The sequence below is a fragment of the Pongo abelii genome, chromosome 14 (genome assembly GCF_028885655.2).
Source record: "Pongo abelii isolate AG06213 chromosome 14, NHGRI_mPonAbe1-v2.0_pri, whole genome shotgun sequence".
NCBI lineage: Eukaryota > Metazoa > Chordata > Mammalia > Primates > Hominidae > Pongo > Pongo abelii.
In genome coordinates this window covers 111568865-111587768 of record NC_071999.2, presented here as the reverse complement: position 1 = coordinate 111587768, position 18904 = coordinate 111568865, and positions in this window count along the sequence as shown.

The window sequence follows — 18904 nt, the reverse complement described above, 5'->3', positions numbered from 1 at the left end:
GATATATCTTTTCTAGTATAATCATTTTGTTTAAGAATGGTTCTTGAATAATTATCTCTAGCACAGAACTTTGTTCTTCACCTAGATTTATGTTTCCAACTGACTAGATATCTGTGCGGTATGGCTCAGCAAAATCTCCATTCTTAATACAGTGAAATAAAACCCTTGACCTTCCTACTCCCTCACAAGCTTGTCCTTCTAGGACTCTCTGACTTTGTCGTTGGCACATCTATTTGCTTTTTTTTTAGGTTTTTAACTTGTTTTCGCCAGAAAACTGAGAGGAGTTCTTGACCTTCTCTTTCTCACACCTCCAATTATAGTAATAGCCCAGCTGTTCCCTTCTGCCTGCTTCTTCTCTTCGTCCTTTTCAATCTAGGCTCTGTGTAACAGTCCAAATAGAGAAAATGTACATTTGTCATGTCACTTGTTTGTGTAAAACTCCTCAGTGACATCTGTTATACTTAAGATAAAATCCAAGGACCTTACTGTTCGGGAAGATACTCTGAACTCATTCCTCTGCTAAATGGACAGCCTCATCTCTCCCTCCAGCGCATCCCCACTCACACATGATGCTAAATCCACATTGAATTTGCTTTAGCTCCCTAGGGGACTGAACCCTTTTCATAACTGTGGTCTTCCTAAATGCCTGGAATGGTTTTCCCACCTCCTTGACTGACTAACTTTATTCTTGAAACTAAAGGTTAAATTTACCTTCAGGAAAAGGCTTCCTTTAGAAATTAATTCAAATCAGGTCAGACTCTTGTTTCTGTAGCTGCACTTCTCATCTGCAACTGCATGTTAATTGCTGCACCACGTGTTGAGTATCTATCTGCGCAATGAGATCGAGGGTCAGTGAGGACAAGAGACCTGGGCTCTTGATTGGCTGTTACAGCCCCAGATCGTCATATACATAGGTAAAATAAAAATTTAGTGAGTGAATGTGTAAATTGGCTTTTTAAACAGCTACATCGATTAGTGTCCTTTGAATATTTGTTTTTCTGGACAGTCATTTCTGTCCATTGACTGCTAGAGATTGGATCTGACCACAACCACGTGGTACACATATTCACAGGCAGCTGGAATTAATTATTTTCTTTGGACTTGTACTTGATGCCTTGGATTTTTTTTCTTCCAGATTCAAAACAAGTAAAAGAAAAATCCCCTGACATCATATTGGATTTCCAGTCTAGCTAGGTAAGGTCACTGCCACAGTGAAAAGCAGTGAGGTTCCAGAGGCAAAGCGATGGGAGCAATACAACCTGGAGACTTTAGAGAATTTAGAAACAGTAATTGTCTGTAGAAAATTGCAAGCTAGTGATAAAACCAACTAAAAGTTGATCCGCTTTTTATTATTACCATTGCCTGGCAATTTTAAACAGTGTCAATGATTAAATACTCCTCTAGGGGAAGGGAGAGAACTTTTGGTTTCAGTTCTAAACTTACTATAATCAGAGTTGAGTTTTTATACTACAAGTGTATCCTTTAAATTAGAAGAATTACTCATTATGCTTTAATAAAACCTGTTTCCTACTTGAGAATTCACTATTGCATAGTTCCTGTCTCGACGGGACTCAGCTATGTGCTTGTGTTTTAGGAGATTAGTTCATAATAGTTTGAAATTGGGCACAGTTGAAGTCTCCAAATAGCACTACGGATTTCTATATTTATATGATATATTTGAAATAAACAATGCTAGCACAATGACTATAATGGCTAAAAAATAGGACTTGAGTTGCTTCAGTTCTTCTATTTTATGTGACCACTCAGTTTTTATATGTGTTTTTAAACCTTATGGTGAAACAGAATGCATAATGCAAGGTACTTTCTAAAATATTTTTGTTTGGAAAGTACAAAATTTTATTATTTTTATTTTTATTTTACTTTAAGTTCTAGGGTACATGTGCAGGACTGTTACGGGGTACACATGTGCCATGGTGGTTTGCTGTACCTATCAACCCGTCATCTATGTTTTAAGCCCCGCATGCATTAGGTATTTCTCCTAATGCTATCCCTCCCCTTGCGTCCCACCCCCTGACAGGCCACACTGTGTGATATTCCCCTCCTGTGTCCTGTGTTCTCATTGTTCAACTCCCACTTATGAGTGAGAGCATGCGGTGTTGGGTTTTCTGTTTCTGTGTTAGTTTGCTGAGGACGATGGCTTCCAGCTTCACCCATGTCCTTGAAAGGACATGATCTCATTCTTTTTTATGGTTGCATAGTATTCCATGGTGTATATGTTGGAAAGTACAAATTTTAGTTCATGCCTGAAATATTTTCATAAAATTGAGTATCTTGAACAGCGAAATGTTTCCTTTTTAAATGATTATTATTTCATTTTGAAACTAAAGAATCAGTTAAGAAAATGAAAGGCTTCATTCATGATGTGATTTAGCAGCTGTCAAAATTGTACCCTTTGCTGATGTCTTAGTTTTATTTAAATCCATGTAGTAGTTACGGTGTAATTATTTTCCCAAGAGTATTACGTATTATTACTTTATCCAAAGAATCAAACTTCAACCTATTAGGAAGATATAAAAACTATTAAAATAATAGTTGTGGCTTTTTTCCCTTTTTTGTACTATAATTAAATAAAATACATTTGCCATTTTTAATGTACAATTAATAACATCTATATGGAATACTATAAAAAAGCACTTACTGTATTTCTTTGTTGACTGTTCTTTTATAATATAAATTACGTCTTGATGACTACTGAAATTATGAGATATTGAGCAAGAGGTGTTAAGGAGTGATCTACGTTGGTGTCAAATATGCTGGGTATGTCACTAGTTCCCTGTTAATTAAGTATTTACTGGATATGACAGACGAAATATTGTATGTTCATAAAATGTTTCCAGATTCTTCCTATGTCCATAGGAATACTCCCTTTCCCAGGCCCTGTACATCTCCAGGGGCTGCGTGGCTAGCTGCAGTCATAAAGCCTGGGGAGAAGCGAGGTCATCACTTCCAAGCTTCTTCCCTTCATCCTCTTTTTGTTTGCAGCTGGGTAAATACAGAGGACCCATGAGAGGACACCACAATGCCCTTGAGAGTCAGTGAAGATGATGTGCAGCTGATCTCCTGCCAGCCTAAGATACTCTTGGAGCCTAAGTCAGAAACAAATCTTCACTGGGTGAAGCCACTGAAATTTAAGAGTTGATGTGTTACTGAAGCTTAGCTTGTCTGACCTGACCAATATATCTGCCTCTAAATAAACAAGACACTTTGGGAATGAGGGAGCAGGAGCGGTAAGTGTGGACTTCAAGAACAGTTCTGTGATGAAGTGGGATTTGCTATGAGCTTGGAGGAAGGAGTGGCAGTCAACCGACTCTTGAACATTCTCAGTACATGCCTCACACTTTCATACCATAAAGCATGACTCAGATTTTTCCTGAATCCTGACAAGCCTTTTCCTATACTTAAATATGAATGCCCAGAAATTAAATAACACCTTCTTAGAAAGCCTTTCCTGAATTCATACTCATACTTTTAAGTCTAGACTCCTGTATCACCTTCATCTTTATGAAACTTATTTTATGTGTTTTTAATGGTTGGCTGTTTATCTATTGTCTCCCTATCTAGCTTTTGATTTCCTTAAGGTTAAAGATCATATCTTTGTATCTTTCTACGTCCCACAGCACTTAAGAAAACATTTGTACATGACCATTTCATCATTTATTTACAAACACAAATGTGTATTACCTGTGAGTCACAGCCCATAATGGGTCTGGGGATCAATACATGTGTGTCTAATTGAATTAAGATTTGTTAGGGAGAGACAGAAAGGCATCCTGGGCTGATGAAAGCTTTTTAAGTAAAGGAGGACATTGCACAAGGACATGCTTTTCCAGGAAGTTCAAGTCCACTTGGAGTTGTAGTGGAAAGTCAATATAGAGAGACCAGGTTGGTGGAAAGTCTTGGGTGCCAAGCTAAGTGGAAAAGACTTGAGTTCTTGAAGAGAAATCAACTAAGTTCAATAGTCTAAATTTTGGCCACAGAAAACCTATAGCAATTAAACACATAAAGCAAGTAATTTGATTCTACTTTATCGTAGAGTACGTGAAAAATGTCTGATGTCTTATCTCAAATCATTACTCAACGTCAGGGCAGAAGTACAATTGATCAAGCCTATAGTCAGCTGCTAATTCACGAGTTTTTTTGTTTTTGTTTTTCCTATGACTTCCTAGCTTTCCAGATTGGGCAAAATAATATCTGCAGACATTAAAGAATACTGGAATTAAAAACACATAAATTTTCCATCCATTAGGGTGATGTGTGCCTCATAGGTGGACTATAAGGAATTCCCTGGCTTGGTGCCTGATTGCTTTGCATAGCTGGGGATTCCACTTAACACCCTGCCATGACCCTCTGCTGGTATGCTTGGCTGCCTTAATCTTGGTACATTTCATGTTGAATGGCCGTGGCAGTCCAAGTTGCTCCATAGGAAATATAATATGTGCACTGTAGAAAGCTATGTCAGTTTTGCTGGTACTGAGTGGCTTCAAATTCAAACCTAGCTGTTGTAAAAACAGCAACTAACAGACAACTGTGATTTTAATTGAACATGCTAATATCATGGCCATTTTGAAACAATGGTCAAGTGTAAATATTTTGAAGAAAAGGATTTCTTAAGGTAATGTGAGTAGTTTCAAAGCATAAATAATATGGCATGTAATTTGTATGCAAATATATAACTGATAGCATGTATCTATACAAAATTAAAATATTTAAGAAGAACCTTTATTTATGTCCATTGGAATTTCATTGAGAAAATAGATCATGATGCTTTAAAATAATTATTTATCTATCTATAGTACAAAGAAAATATAAAATTTCATGTGGTGATGCTAATAAAATCTGGTTCTTCAATCCTCACCAAACTTGTTTCCTTGAGGCAAAATGAAGCTTCTGCTTGCAATGTTCTGCCTAACTTACAGGTATATTCTGGAACTGAATAAATTTTGTAGAAATATAAAATACATACATTAAGCATTTCTGTTTTTCACTAGAAAGTACTATATAAATGGGTAGGCAAGTGACTATGTCATGCCACACTAGTGTTTAAGTCTCTGAGATCAGGAACTATATACTCAATTCAGGGCATTCTGTTTTGTAACAAGTATTATGATTAACTTGAATTTAGTTAAGTATATCCTTTTTTCTAAAGAAATCAAAGCATTTACTATTGTATTTATTAACATAATACTCTTTTGAAATAAACCAAGAGATTTACTGTATATCATAGTAAAATTTAACCCAACCAAGTTAATATGGCTTGCCCACATCAAGAGTTATAAGACAAATAACATCATACTCCTTTTCTTCACTACAATAGACCATTAGGAAGGCTGTGAGTTTTATAGCATAATTTGCATGTGGAATTTGCATTTTGCCACATGCCATATGTGTTTCTTATCTTCATATGTGTTAAGACCTTCTATGTTAAAACACGTCTTTCAGCTACTCTCTTTTGAAACCCAATGGATTATTACCTGTAGAAATTCCAGAATCATCAGCTCTCTGTTTACATTTCTGTATTATTCTTTAAGCAACAGCAACATTCAGCCGAGTTGCCCCTACAAGCTTGAAAGCCAAATAACTCTTTCTACTGAGAACCTTAGGACACACTTTAGAGACATGTTGTACTTTATAGACATAAGCCTGTGGCTTCTTGGAGGCTCTTCTACAAAAGTCAGTTGTTTGGTTTTGAGGGGACACATGATACAGGGACTGAAAGGACATCACTCCATTTCTTACATCATTAACCCAAATTCCTCCCACAGGAGCACACAAGACCTTGACATCCTGGCTTTTCAGGCAGTGGGGGGACCAAAACATTTGATTTCATTCAGCTTATCTATCTATCTATCTATCTCTATCTATCTATCTATCTACCTATCTATCTATCTTCTATAAAATTATAGGATGAAAGTGAAATGATTGGATGTGTTTTTCTGTGGATTCAACATCCTCTCAAGAAAATGTCGTCAGTTGGTCCTCTTTGCTAATGTCAGTAGTAGAGCTTACATTTATTGCAGTCAAAGTATGCAGTCATACATAAGCAGGAAGTGGGTAACACCACAAGCTGGCTGTGAGTACCTACATTTTAAAACCAGGAATGCTGTACTTATCAAGGCAGTCCTGCTTCTTTGGTGAAGATGAGACACCCAAATGTCAGTTAAGGTCTTGACACTAGAATTCCTTAACTTCAAATCTCAGTCCCACAGTGATCCCAACTGTATTGTTCTCTTTTACGAATCTTGACCTGAGTTCTACCTTTCACATTAGCTCACTTATACTTTTATTTCTCTTCTTTGAGTAGCTGGCCCCTTGCCATACCTCTCCAAATTAGTTCTCGACTTGGTTTTAGTATTCTACGCTTGGCTACCCAGCTTCATTCCTGACCAGTCACATTTGATCTGTTTCTCTTGGCATCAGTTCCAGTGAGAAAAAAATAAAATAAAATAGAGAGGCATTTCTCCATTAAGAAAATAAGATTTACAAAGAAGAGTTTAGCAATTTATGTAAAGGAAGTTTATGTTATTATCTAAGATTAGTTGTGGTGAGGGTTGAGATAAAACATTTTTAAAATTTTGCTCAAGGTGTCAAATATTTCTATCTTGGGAGTCACTGAAAACTGAATTTAAGGTTTTCTGATTCCAGGGCCTTACCTATTTATTGGTAATAGGCATAACTATATATATATTCAATTGTTTACTTTAAAAATCCTTATTGAACACCTTAGATATGCAAGGCACTGTGGACAAAACTTAAATGCAATGATCTTACCCTTGGATTGGATTTCTTTTTGTCAGAGGATATCAAGCCATATGAAAGGCCTTAAAATGTAAAGAAGAAATAACTTTTTATTAGAGAGCATATATAAACTCTTCAAGAATACAGAATTAATGACTAAGTTATGAGGGGCACTCTGTCAGTGATCGGAGTCATGGGTATCCAGGATGAGTAAGAAAGGATAGAACCTCTAATTTGCAGAAGCTCACATCTGAGGGCAGGCACGCCATCCGCAGCACACTGTCATGAGAATACCAGCTGAACGGAGTGACAGACTGACAGTGCATGGAGCATTCTCTCAAAATTCCTTATGTGAAAATTGAATAGATCTAAAACATCCTCACATGTAGGTTTGTGGGCACCAGGCCAATGGGTTGCTCATGGGGCAACGTTCTCAATTTAAAGAATGACAGCACAGCGAATTCATCTAAGTTCTTTATGCTAAAGACCTCATGGATGTGAATGGTCCACAAATAAATCCTAAGAACAAGGTTCCATGGAGAGTTGAAAATGAACTATATAAAAACCAAGGAGCAGGACGGTCATTGTGTAACTTGTATTTCTCAGTGTGAACCAGCCTATGGGGTAAACATGGCATCAAAGAGTGGTTTGGGGGCTCTTCTCTCTGTTCTGCTGGAATTCTAGGTTTCTGCAAAACCTTTTCAAATGATTTGGGAACATCTTCAGGGCATGTGACTGCAGAAGGTTTCTTTAGTACTCTTAAAGTTACCCCTTTCATTTTCTACTTTGAATTTATCATTTTTCATCGTTATCTCTGAATCATCATTGTAATGTCTGCTTTTGATTCTGAAGTCAGAATCAGAAGCTAGGCCACTAATATCTGCCAATTATGCCTTCACCACTGTCCGACAAAAGAGGCACAATTGCCAATGCCCAGTCTAATGATGGCTGCTGCTGTCCAAATGGAGTTGCTGATGCCAGCTGAGAGTTGTTCTGAGTCTTCTCTTGTTTGATATCCAGATCTCTCCTGCCAATGCCAGAATGGTTGCTGCTCAAATCACAGTCATTGTCTCCTATTATTACAAACACATCTATCGCTAATGCAGCCAATGTTGCAATGTCCCAAGGATATTGTTTTAAGTCACCCCTTTCAGTTTTTACTCTTTTTTTGTCCCTCTGTGGTAGGTCCAGTGATGTTCCACAAGGTTTTTGGTTCCTGATCCCTTGAGCCTGTAAATGTTACTGTCTTTGGAAAAATGGTCTTTGCAAATATAATGAAGTTAAGATCTTAAAATAGGAAGCGGATCTTGGATTATGCAGGTGGGCATGAATGTTATTCTCTAGCCTCCTTAGAAGAGAGAGGCAGAGGAGCACTTGACACACAGAAGAGGCAATGTGAAGAGGAGGCAGAGCCTGCCAGCAGCTGTCAAGAGCTGGAAGAGGCAAGGAACGGATTCTCCCTGAGAGCCTCTGGAAGGCATGCCATCCTATGGATACTTTTATGTCAGCCCAGAGGTACTGATTGTGGACTTCTAGTCTCCAAACTGAGAAAAGATAGTTTTCTGGTCCATGTTTTAAGCCACCAAGTGTGTACTGATTTGTTACAGCAGTTACAGAAAACTAATATTATAAACTCCACACGCAGTCACCTAGGCATGGATTCCTAGGAGCAGAACTGGGGAGAAGGCATATTTGATTACAGATGGAACCTTTGGTGAATCCAGATGTCAGTCTATAAAAGAGGAGAAATTTTCTGCTTCTGTTGTGAACAGAAAGTTATTCTGGAATTAAACTAGAGCCTAATTACAACACGATGCAAACTTGGAAACTTTTCAAAGAGTATCACCAAATATGAACGACAGGTATCAAGTTTGGGTACATACAGTCTTATGTTTTACTGTCTCAGAAATAACCCCTAGTAATTCAGATGTAAATTATGAGAAAAATAAGCCGTGCATATACATAAATGTTGTTTGACAGTGATATGGAAATTGTGATTATCACTGTTGGCCTGGAAATGTTTATTTTAAACATAGGAATGATATATTGTTTGTAAAAAAAAATTCTTCCAAGAAACAAACCCCGAAAACAGTCTCAATTCTACCTGAGGAGAATATCATTGCCATCAATCCATATTGCAGTTTGCTGTGGTGCTGGGCACTGCAGGCAGGACACAGAGGACAAGGCCTTTGTCTTCAAGGACTTTGTCTAAATGAATACAATTTAGAGATACATGAAGTATTTTAAAAGGGCAAAAAATTAATAAAAGAATAATAAAAGAAATAAAAAAAATGAGATGAGTTATTCTCCTGCAAGAATAATGGTCCTCTGCAAAATGAAGGCCTGCCAAGGCTTGGACTGAGAGCTGGCTTAGAAATGAGCACTGCCTGGCTGGAGTGTAGCGTAGGATTAGTGGTCTTATCTTCACCGTGTGTCTGCTCTGAAGGAATTCTTCGGTAAGAGTAGTCTGGACAGATTTCACCCTTAATTGACATTGACCATGAGACATAGTTATTTTGAGAATCCCTTCCAGAATGTCTGGATAGTAAATGGAAGGCTTTCTGGGTGTGGTGCCAAACTCTGGATAAAGAGATGTGTTATCTAGACCTGGAGTACCGTCCCCTGTTACCCAGTGTAGAGGCTGAGCTCTGAAGAGACAGGTTTTCACCCTGGGGGCCTCAGGGAGAGACATAAATGGGCTCAAACCTGGTTCTATGGACTGAATTATGTCATATGAGATTAACTAGTTAGGGTCTTCCAGTGTGTTAGGGATAATTTTGTTCTAATACTCATAATTTTGTCTAATGCTAATGGCTGTCTGTTTAGGAGTCAGATACATTGATCCATTCAGGAGAAACTCTTTGAGGTTCCCATGCTAAAATAAAAATAATGTGGAGCTATGGATTTTCACAAATAATCAGGAAAGGGAGTGGCTGGAGGAAAATTATTGCAACAAAATACTGACTGCATATTTTAGGCTGAGGAGAAGACAAAAATGAGAAGGTGCTGTAGGGGCCATGACACTCAGAAGGGAAGGATTAATCTTCAGGAAATATCATTAATTCTCTACTAGAATTAGCAGCAGAAAAGTATCAGGGAGAGACTGTGAGGAATTATGAGAATGGAAATGACTAGGATTTGATTGTTGTCCATATATTCTGAATGCTATGTTATAGACACAGTAGTGTACAGTGGAGTTGATTACTCTTTAATAGGAAGTTCTTCTAATTCATGCTTGCAAATAAGAAATGACTGCCTAGGAGATCCTAAGGAAAAACTAACTGGAGTTTCTGCATTGGTCCTTGACTTAAGAGAAAGTTAGCAGCCTCTTGGCAGCATCTGGATTCTTTGGCCCCTGGCTAACCTTGCCAGAGAGGAGGCTTATCCAGATTGGTAAGACTCTCAGGGAAATGGGTGAAAATATCCATATACAAAATGAAATAGCTTATTTTCTGTGATCAGTTTATTCCAGGCTGACCATAGTAAAGGAAATCATCCCTGGGAGCTCATGAAGAAACTTGCAATTTCCCCCTCTTGTCCTCAGGGAACTCCTCACTTTTCAGCAGTTGGGAATGTAACTCATTTAAAAATGTGAGCAACGTAGGCACCAAATTGTGGTTCCGAGAAACTCAAAAGTGGTGAATGTCTTGTTTAATTTCCTACTAGGCACATAAAAGCCAATCTTCATACAGGCACACAACATCAAAAAAAACTAACATCTTGTGATGAAAAGCTAGCAAAGCTTCTCCTAAAAAAATTTCATTAAGTCCATGAAACCTGTGTAAATGCTTAGAGTGGGGAGCAGGGAATTTTAGAGACTTCACAGCATAAGAAGGCTCCAAGTCATTTATTGCAACAGTTGTATCTAAGTAAATGAAAGAGAAATGTTCGTCATTTTCTCCACTGGAAAGACGTCAGCTTACCCCCACTGTATATCAAAGCCACTGCATATTAAATATGTACAGAACTCTCATTGAACGTGAAAAATATGGACAGAGTTTATATAAGTCTCCACACTTGAGAGACACTATTCAAGTTCCCCTTTGGTCAGCTTTGGAGAAGATTTTAGGAAAAATATAAGAATTCATGACTATTTTCAGTTACTTCCTGCTTAATGAGTGAGAGAAAAAGATAAAACCAAAAGCCTTTTTTACGTTTGATCCTCCTAGAGCACAGACTAAATTGTTCATGTTTGAAATCTCAGTTTCCTCTTCTAATTTAGTCTTGCTTAAATCATTTAAAAATTATCTTAGCTCATGCCTTGATCATTCACTATTATACTAAATATTTCCTGAGTATCTACCATGTGCCAGATGCTAATCAGATGCTGTCTTTGACACAAGGGACATTAAGGTGAATATAATGAAGAAACTGCCTTCAAGGGAGGCACTCTCACTCCTAGGAGAGACGAAGTGATTATGATTCCACGTGGCAGATACTGGCGAAGGAGGTGGAAACAGTTGAGACAGCACACATCTGTGCTGGATGTGCAAGGGAGAAAGTGGCTTCATAAAAGGAGAAATGTTTTTAGATAAATTCTGAGCATTGTTTACGATGCAGTGAAGTCCATTAAGAGCAGCAGGAATCACACACATAAGGAAGACGAGCATATTTGTGACTACATATTTGTGAGATCTGTTTGGAATGACAGTATGCGTGCAAGAATGACAGTGGGGATTACAGATCACCAGACAGAATCAGATGAAGGACTTTGTATGAAGTGCTAAGAAATGGTTACTCTATTGGACTGACAGATTGTTAGAAGGCTATTGAGATAAATAAGGTTCTAGACGATGAGAATCTGGAATTTAGGATTTGCAATGAAGGACTTGACAGTGATTTAATCATTCTGGTCCTCATGTCTTCAATTAGAAAACCGATACAGCAATGTTTTCCTTTCATGACAGATTAAATGAGCTAATGTTTGTAGTATGCTAAAAGTCATGCACAGCACCTCACAATCACCCCCCTTTCCTTTTGTCTTTTCACTTCCAGTCATATGCAGCTCAAGCCACGTTTTTCTCTAAAAGCTTGACTTGATTGTGTTTTCCTAATTTCTAGTTCTGTGGCACAAAAGTGGTGGACATTTGGCAAACAAATAAATAGTCCATGATTGGTTGACTATTGCTTGCTCTATAGCTAAGTTGAAAATAATATTCAATAATGTGGTTTAAGAATGTATGCAAAAGTCATTGTAGAAAATTGAAAAAAGGGCAAGTAACACATGTTGATATCTAGAGATATATAAATAGAGGCAAGTGAAGCTTAAGTCATATTAGAATCCAACATTAGGTATTGGTAGGAATTTTTTAAAAAGAAATCTTAGAAAATATAATTGCTTTTCATGGGGAGAATTTTTATGTAAGCTCATGTGGGCTGCTTGATATCTGATACCTGAAATTTCCTGTCTTCTGTACATTTCCTACTATTTTCCTTTCCTCAAAAGAAAAGCCAGAATCAAGGTTGACCTCAGAGGCCAGGCAGTCCTCACCTGAGTTGGGCACCAGCCACATGGCCACTGACAAGTGGTGTTGCAACATTCTATGCAATGGGCAAATTATGAAATTTATTTTTAACAGCAAACATTTATTTCAGTCAATTGAGTTTAATTAAATTTAATGTCAATTAACTTTAATGCAATTTCCATTCAATTTTTCTAAAGTACAATACCGATTTTTAAAATGATATAAATCCTAAATTTAATTAATGTATGTATATCTCTACTTAATTAAAATATCATTTTTTAAATAGAAATAGATGAGTTCTCTAAAAATCCATGTTGCTTTTGGAACAAGTTTTTGGAGTTTTTTTTTTTTTTCTTTTTTTGAAGTAAAAGTAGCATTTTGGCAAAAATAAAAATAACCCCTAAACTCTTTGAATGTTTGCCTCCACATGTTAAAAAGAATTCCAGGCATGGCAAAGAACATTCTCTCAGAAGAGGTCGGGAATGTGCTGGCCAGTTTCCCGTTATCATTATTGGGCTGTAAAACCTAGAATTTTGCCTAATACTTCATTTATGTTTCCTTATTTATGACTCATAAATGGTTTACTTCTTATAGTTCTTCCCATTTTGTGAATATTTTTAGAAGTTCATAGCATCATCTGATCACACTGACATTTATGGCAAATAACAAAATTCCTTTTAAAACTCATTAGGTGAGAAACACAGATTTTCAAGCCCTCAGTTTAACAGAAGCTAGTCTCACAGTGACCTGCCATGCCCCTGCCTCATTCAAGGGTTTACAATGATCGTCTTCCAGAGTTTGAGATGTAAGTTGTTTGTGTAGCCCTGTCCTAGGAGCCACACCAATCCTATTTCTACTGCATAGTTTATTTTCCCAGAAATCTAAGCTCTGGGATTCAAGCAAAGCAAGAGACTTGGGGAAAGGCTTCACACAAATTCAACAAGGAACCCGTTTTCACTTGGGGAGGTGGTAAGGGGAAGACCATCAGGCTCCAACTGCATATAGTTTCATGGACAATTATTTGAAGAAAGAAGAATGGAAGGGAAAGAAGACAGAAAGTGACTCTTCCAGACCTTGGTGAGGCAGGAAGAACCGTCTGAGTCCAGGGATGTGTCTGTCTTTCCCTCCTTTTCCAACTGTGAAGGAGAATGTAGAACATAATTTCCAATTAATACATGTTCCCATTCACAGGGGAGAGAAAGGAAGACATTCAGCTAATAAAGGAATTATGGTTTCACAATGAGATGAATTAGAAAGCTATTTTTCTTTAACTTCCTCCTCCATAGTATCTTCCAAAATGGCATCATTTTTTTTTCCTCCAGCAAGAGCGCAACATTATATTGGGTAGAAATAATGTAAGTATCAGAAAGGCATCTCTAAAATAATAAGAAGAATCTGGAAAACAAGCTGGTAGAGTAATTATTTTTCTTTGTGTTCTCTATAGTCTCTTTGGAACTGCATTTTTTAAAAAGTGCAAATCTCAAAATAAAAGAAAAATAAAACAACATTTTCATTGGATGATTATGTATTCAATCTTAAAAATACCAGCTCTCAAGAGCCTCTAGAAAAGGGCAAGGAGGTCTAAATCTTCAGTAGAATGGAAGAAACCGTTGCTAGAAGCCAAGTGATCTTAGCAGATTCTCCAAGTATTTCCTGAACAATTTTTGGGGGCCACACTCAGTGCTAGATCCTGGGGATGCAAGTATTAAAAGACAAGGTGTCAAGGAGAGGTCCTGAAAAAAATACCTGGTCTATTATGACTGATAAATATACAATGTAATATATGAGAAACAGAGCCATAGGTGAGACACACGTGTAGAGAAGTCTTGACTTATGTGCAATTCTAATTATAGAGCAAAGGAGCCGTGGTCACTTTTAAGGATTTTAATGCTGCGCAGTCCACACAGACAAGTTGAGGTTTTCATTTAGTGACACTTCCTTTATTTACAGAAGGCTCGGTAACACTGACCCATTTTTTTTTTTTTCTGCAGATGATTCTTAATGCTGGTTAGACTATTAACAGCTGACTTTTACATGGAATTTACTGTTCTAAGCACATTACTTGTATTAGCTCCTTTACTCTTGCAAGCTATATGGTAAATTTATTTTATTAACCATTTTAAAAATGAGAAAACTGATACACAAAGAAAATAAATAGCATTACATAAAGTGACCTGGCCAGGTTTGGAGCACAGATGGACTTATCAACTACTACTCTATGGTATTTTGATTTCTCAATAACTTCTTAAAAAAGCTGGAAGTTACTGGAGCTCTTCATTTATGTCCTACACAAAAAATAAATCTGCCGTTCTTCTAAGAATAAACTATTGGGCTATTGCCCATTGTTTTGTTGAATATATTTTTAGCAATTTTCCAGACAATGATGGTTATTTTTTTTAACCCACTGATCTATTTATATCTTCTCAGATACCCTTGTGAACAAATTTAGAATACATCCATCCATCCAGATTATGGGACAAACTCCACTCTTGTAGGAATTTGGTACATGGTTTTGATTAAATAAGATGAGACTTCAAACAATTACATTAGATTTAGTCATAAACAATATATTTTTATTTGCAGGACAAAATTAACTTTTCTAAAAAATTTAAACATTGTTTCTGTAATGTTTAGCTGTGTTTAAGATAGTTGAAGTCGTGTGCCAAACTGAAAGAACAAAGCTAGAAGAGGTAAAAATTGTTCAACAGTTATTTAGAAATTACTGATTTTTATATTAGTGAAAATGCAAAGCAGCAGGCGTATTTTTGTGATACATTTATTGAATTTCATCTCCAATCTATCTGACTATTTAATATACTTGATGTATTAGAATCCAAAAAATAAAAATAAGTAATTGGAGCACACATTTGTTTTACTATTTCCCCCTTTGTTTCTGGAACACATCCCCTCTTGCCGTTCCAGTAACTAGAGTGCACTGGTGTGGGGCAAACAGGAAATGAATAGCACCAGCCAGTCCGACAGAAGCAGAGATTTAGACCAGAAAGCTAATCTCTGTCTAACTTCCAATTCAGCGGTGGATGAATACTGCCTTAAAACATTCATTGTTTTCATTTAGCATTGTTTTCATTTTCTTTTTCCAAAGAGGCCAAAGTTATTTGAAAGTGTTTCTCACATGTTTTCCAAACTCTAAGCCTGTATAAGTGAGTGTACAATATTTAAAGAGGTGCAATGGAAAAAAAGCAGTTCACTGGGAAAAAGCAGGTGCACTTGGTGTAAGAAGATCGGAGAGAGAGGAATGATTTAGGTAAAGGAGGAGGAGAAGAGAGGGCCGAGAAATGCAGACCCAGGTATGGCTTTTGACTGGTGGACAAGGAAGGCAGTGAGTAGGTAATCAAAGTAGATAAGACCTCACAGAAATGTAAGGTCACCAATATGGCGCAGAAATAGAAAGAAGCTGGGAGTTCCATAGGACCTGTAAGGCAAGGGATAAGTGGATGTTATTGTGATAGTGTAGTGAACAGACAACAAATGACCTCTGTTATAGACTGAATGCCTGTGTCTTCCCAGAATTCCTATGTTAAACTCTTTTTTTTTCTTTTTCTATTTTATTTTATTTATTTATTTATTTATTTATTTATTATTATTATACTTTAGGTTTTAGGGTACATGTGCGCAATGTGCAGGTTAGTTACATATGTATACGTGTGCCACGCTGGTGCGCTGCACCCACTAACTCATCATCTAGCATTAGGTATATCTCCCAATGCTATCCCTCCCCCCTCCCTCCACCCCACAACAGTCCCCAGAGTGTGATGTTCCCCTTCCTGTGTCCATGTGTTCTCACTGTTAAATTCCCACCTATGAGCGAGAACATGCAGTGTTTGGTTTTTTGTCCTTGTGATAGTTTACTGAGAATGATGATTTCCAATTTCATCCATGTCCCTACAAACGACATGAACTCATCATTTTTTATGGCTGCATAGTATTCTATGGTGTATATGTGCCACATTTTCTTAATCCAGTCTATCATTGTTGGACATTTGGGTTGGTTCCAAGTCTTTGCTATTGTAAATAATGCCACAATAAACATATGTGTGCATGTGTCTTTATAGCAGCATGATTTGTAGTCCTTTGGGTAAAGTGGGCGAAGGACATGAACAGACACTTCTCAAAAGAAGACATTTATGCAGCCAAAAAACACATGAAAAAATGCTCACCATCACTGGCCATCAGAGAAATGCAAATCAAAACCACAATGAGATACCATCTCACACCAGTTAGTATGTTAAACTCTTAACCCTACAATGTGACAGTATTAGGAGGTCATTAGATCATGACAGTGTAGTCCTCATGAATGGCATTAGTGCCCTCTTCAGAAGAAATGTCAGAGCTTGCTCTCTGTTGCCCCTCTCCACTCTGTGAGAACACAGTGAGAAGAGGCTGCCTACAAACCAGGAACAGGCCCTCACAAGACAGCGAATCTGCCCGCATCATAATATTGTACTTCTTAGTCATTAAAACTGTGAGAAATAAATTTCAGTTGTCTAAGTCACACAGTCTAGATAATGTATTCTAGCAGTCCGAGGTGACTGAGACAGCCCTCCTTTGTCCGTAGCCCAAAACACACACACAGACACATGTTTTGGCATTTCATAAGACTCTGAAATCAAAACATTATTGTATTAAGCTCAAACTTAAATTGATGCCATAGCAAACTCAGAATGAAATATGCTTGCACATCTGTGATTTCGGACTGAGATTCACAGCCTTCTCGGGATTTTTTAATATTCCAGGTCTTTAAAGGTGATGAGTGAGAGCAATTTAGCTATCATTTATCAGCATTTAGGTTATCTGGAGCAAGGCTTTAATTTTAGAGTAGTTACATAACCTACCATTGAATTCTGATCTATCTAAAATGTCTTAGGTATTTTAGTATTAAAGGAATATGTAATTTAGCAGTTAAGAGTATGACAACCTAATTCTACAATATATTTAAATACAAATGTCAATGAATCTGAATTAATTTCGTCCATTCCTATTAATATGGGTGAGTTGTAGATTATTGCTTTGATGTGTTAAGTCCTATTGAGAACACCCTTTTTCTTTCTCTCAGAAGGACATCTCTAAAATAATAATAAGAATCTGGAAAACAAGGCGGTAGAGAAATTCTTTTTCTTTGTGTTTGCTGGAGTCTCTTTAAAATTCCATTTTTGTAAACTGCAAAACTCAAAATAAAAGAAAAATAAAACAACAGTTTCATTGGATGATTATGTATTCAGTCTTAAAAATCTCAACCCTCAAAGGCCTCAAGAAAAGGGTAAGGAGGTCTAAATCTTCAGTAGAGTGGAAGAAACCATTGCTAGAAGCCAAACAGAAACTCTGGTGACCCAAGTGATCCTAACAGATTCTGCAAGTATTTCCTGAACAGTTTTTAGGGGCCACACTCGGTGCTAGATCCTGAGGATGCAAATATTAAAAGACACCGTGTCAAGGAGAGGTCCTGAAAAAATACCTGGTGTATTATGACTGATAAATATACAGTGTAAGTTTATTTAGCAATACTATATATTTGAGTACTGTTAAGTAAATAAAACATATTTAAGAAGAGTAATACTATTGAGTGATGGTATCCATAGCAATGCACATGTTCAGTGTGAAATGAGAAAAGTAACTGGAAAACTTAAGGTAGATTACCCATTTCCCAGAAGAGACCTTAAAAGGAGTAAGTATTTTGCAGGTGAATATTCAAGGAAAAAGAAACCTGAGACATAAAGCATGGTGAGTATTGGGTACCACTGGGTACTTAATCTCGTGGAATGAAAGAGAAGCAGGCCTGGCGGGGCCCCCGGACATCCCTTATTATTGCCGCCCGGCTGTTTACTGAGCCTCAGCAGATGTACAGGCTTTTCTCATGGGAGTTGGTGAGTTCTAACGAAGTAGCATCATCATCACCAAGTAACAATGCCCAACCTCTGTCAGATCTGCCGAGAAAAGAGAAAGGCATGGTAGTAATAAAGATCTTGGAAAATATACAGAGAAGGCAGATAAAAAGTGTGAACATTTGGGGATACGCTGTGCTCTATCTCTATTGAACAAGCCAGAATATTCTTCATAGGCGATGACGCTAGGGCTCAAATGCCGTTGACGGAAACCCAGGCCACCTCCGCTCTGCTTCAGGAGGGGAAAGAAGGTGCTTCTAAATCCTTCTCCCTTTCTTTGTTTTTCTGTTGTTTTTAGTCTGACTGGTGTAATATAAGCCATCAGAATGTAAAAGAAGCAAACCTTTAGACCTCATACCATCATGTGGCTGCACTTATAGGACATGGCACTATCCCAATCACTAAAAGGTAGACTCTGTGCCCACCTTTGCATTCAGGGAAGAAGCACTTAATAACAAGCTGAAAATAGCAAAAACATTTCCACCTGAAAATGCCCTGTGCAATAAACTACAACACAAACACACAAGATTCTCTTTTGTCTTCAAAAGTGTCCTAATGTCCTTACAAGTAAAGTAGAATTAGTGCAGTATCTATACTCTGATAGTTTTTGCCTCAAACAGCTATGGAACTAATTAGACTGTGTTGTCTAATCTCCCTTAGAAAAGTAAGGCCCTGTCAATTATGAGTCATGGAAAAAGTGAATATTCTCTATATGCACATTATAAAAATAATAACTTTAAGGTGAAGGCTATTTGCTCACGAGTTATACTGTGATTGTATATC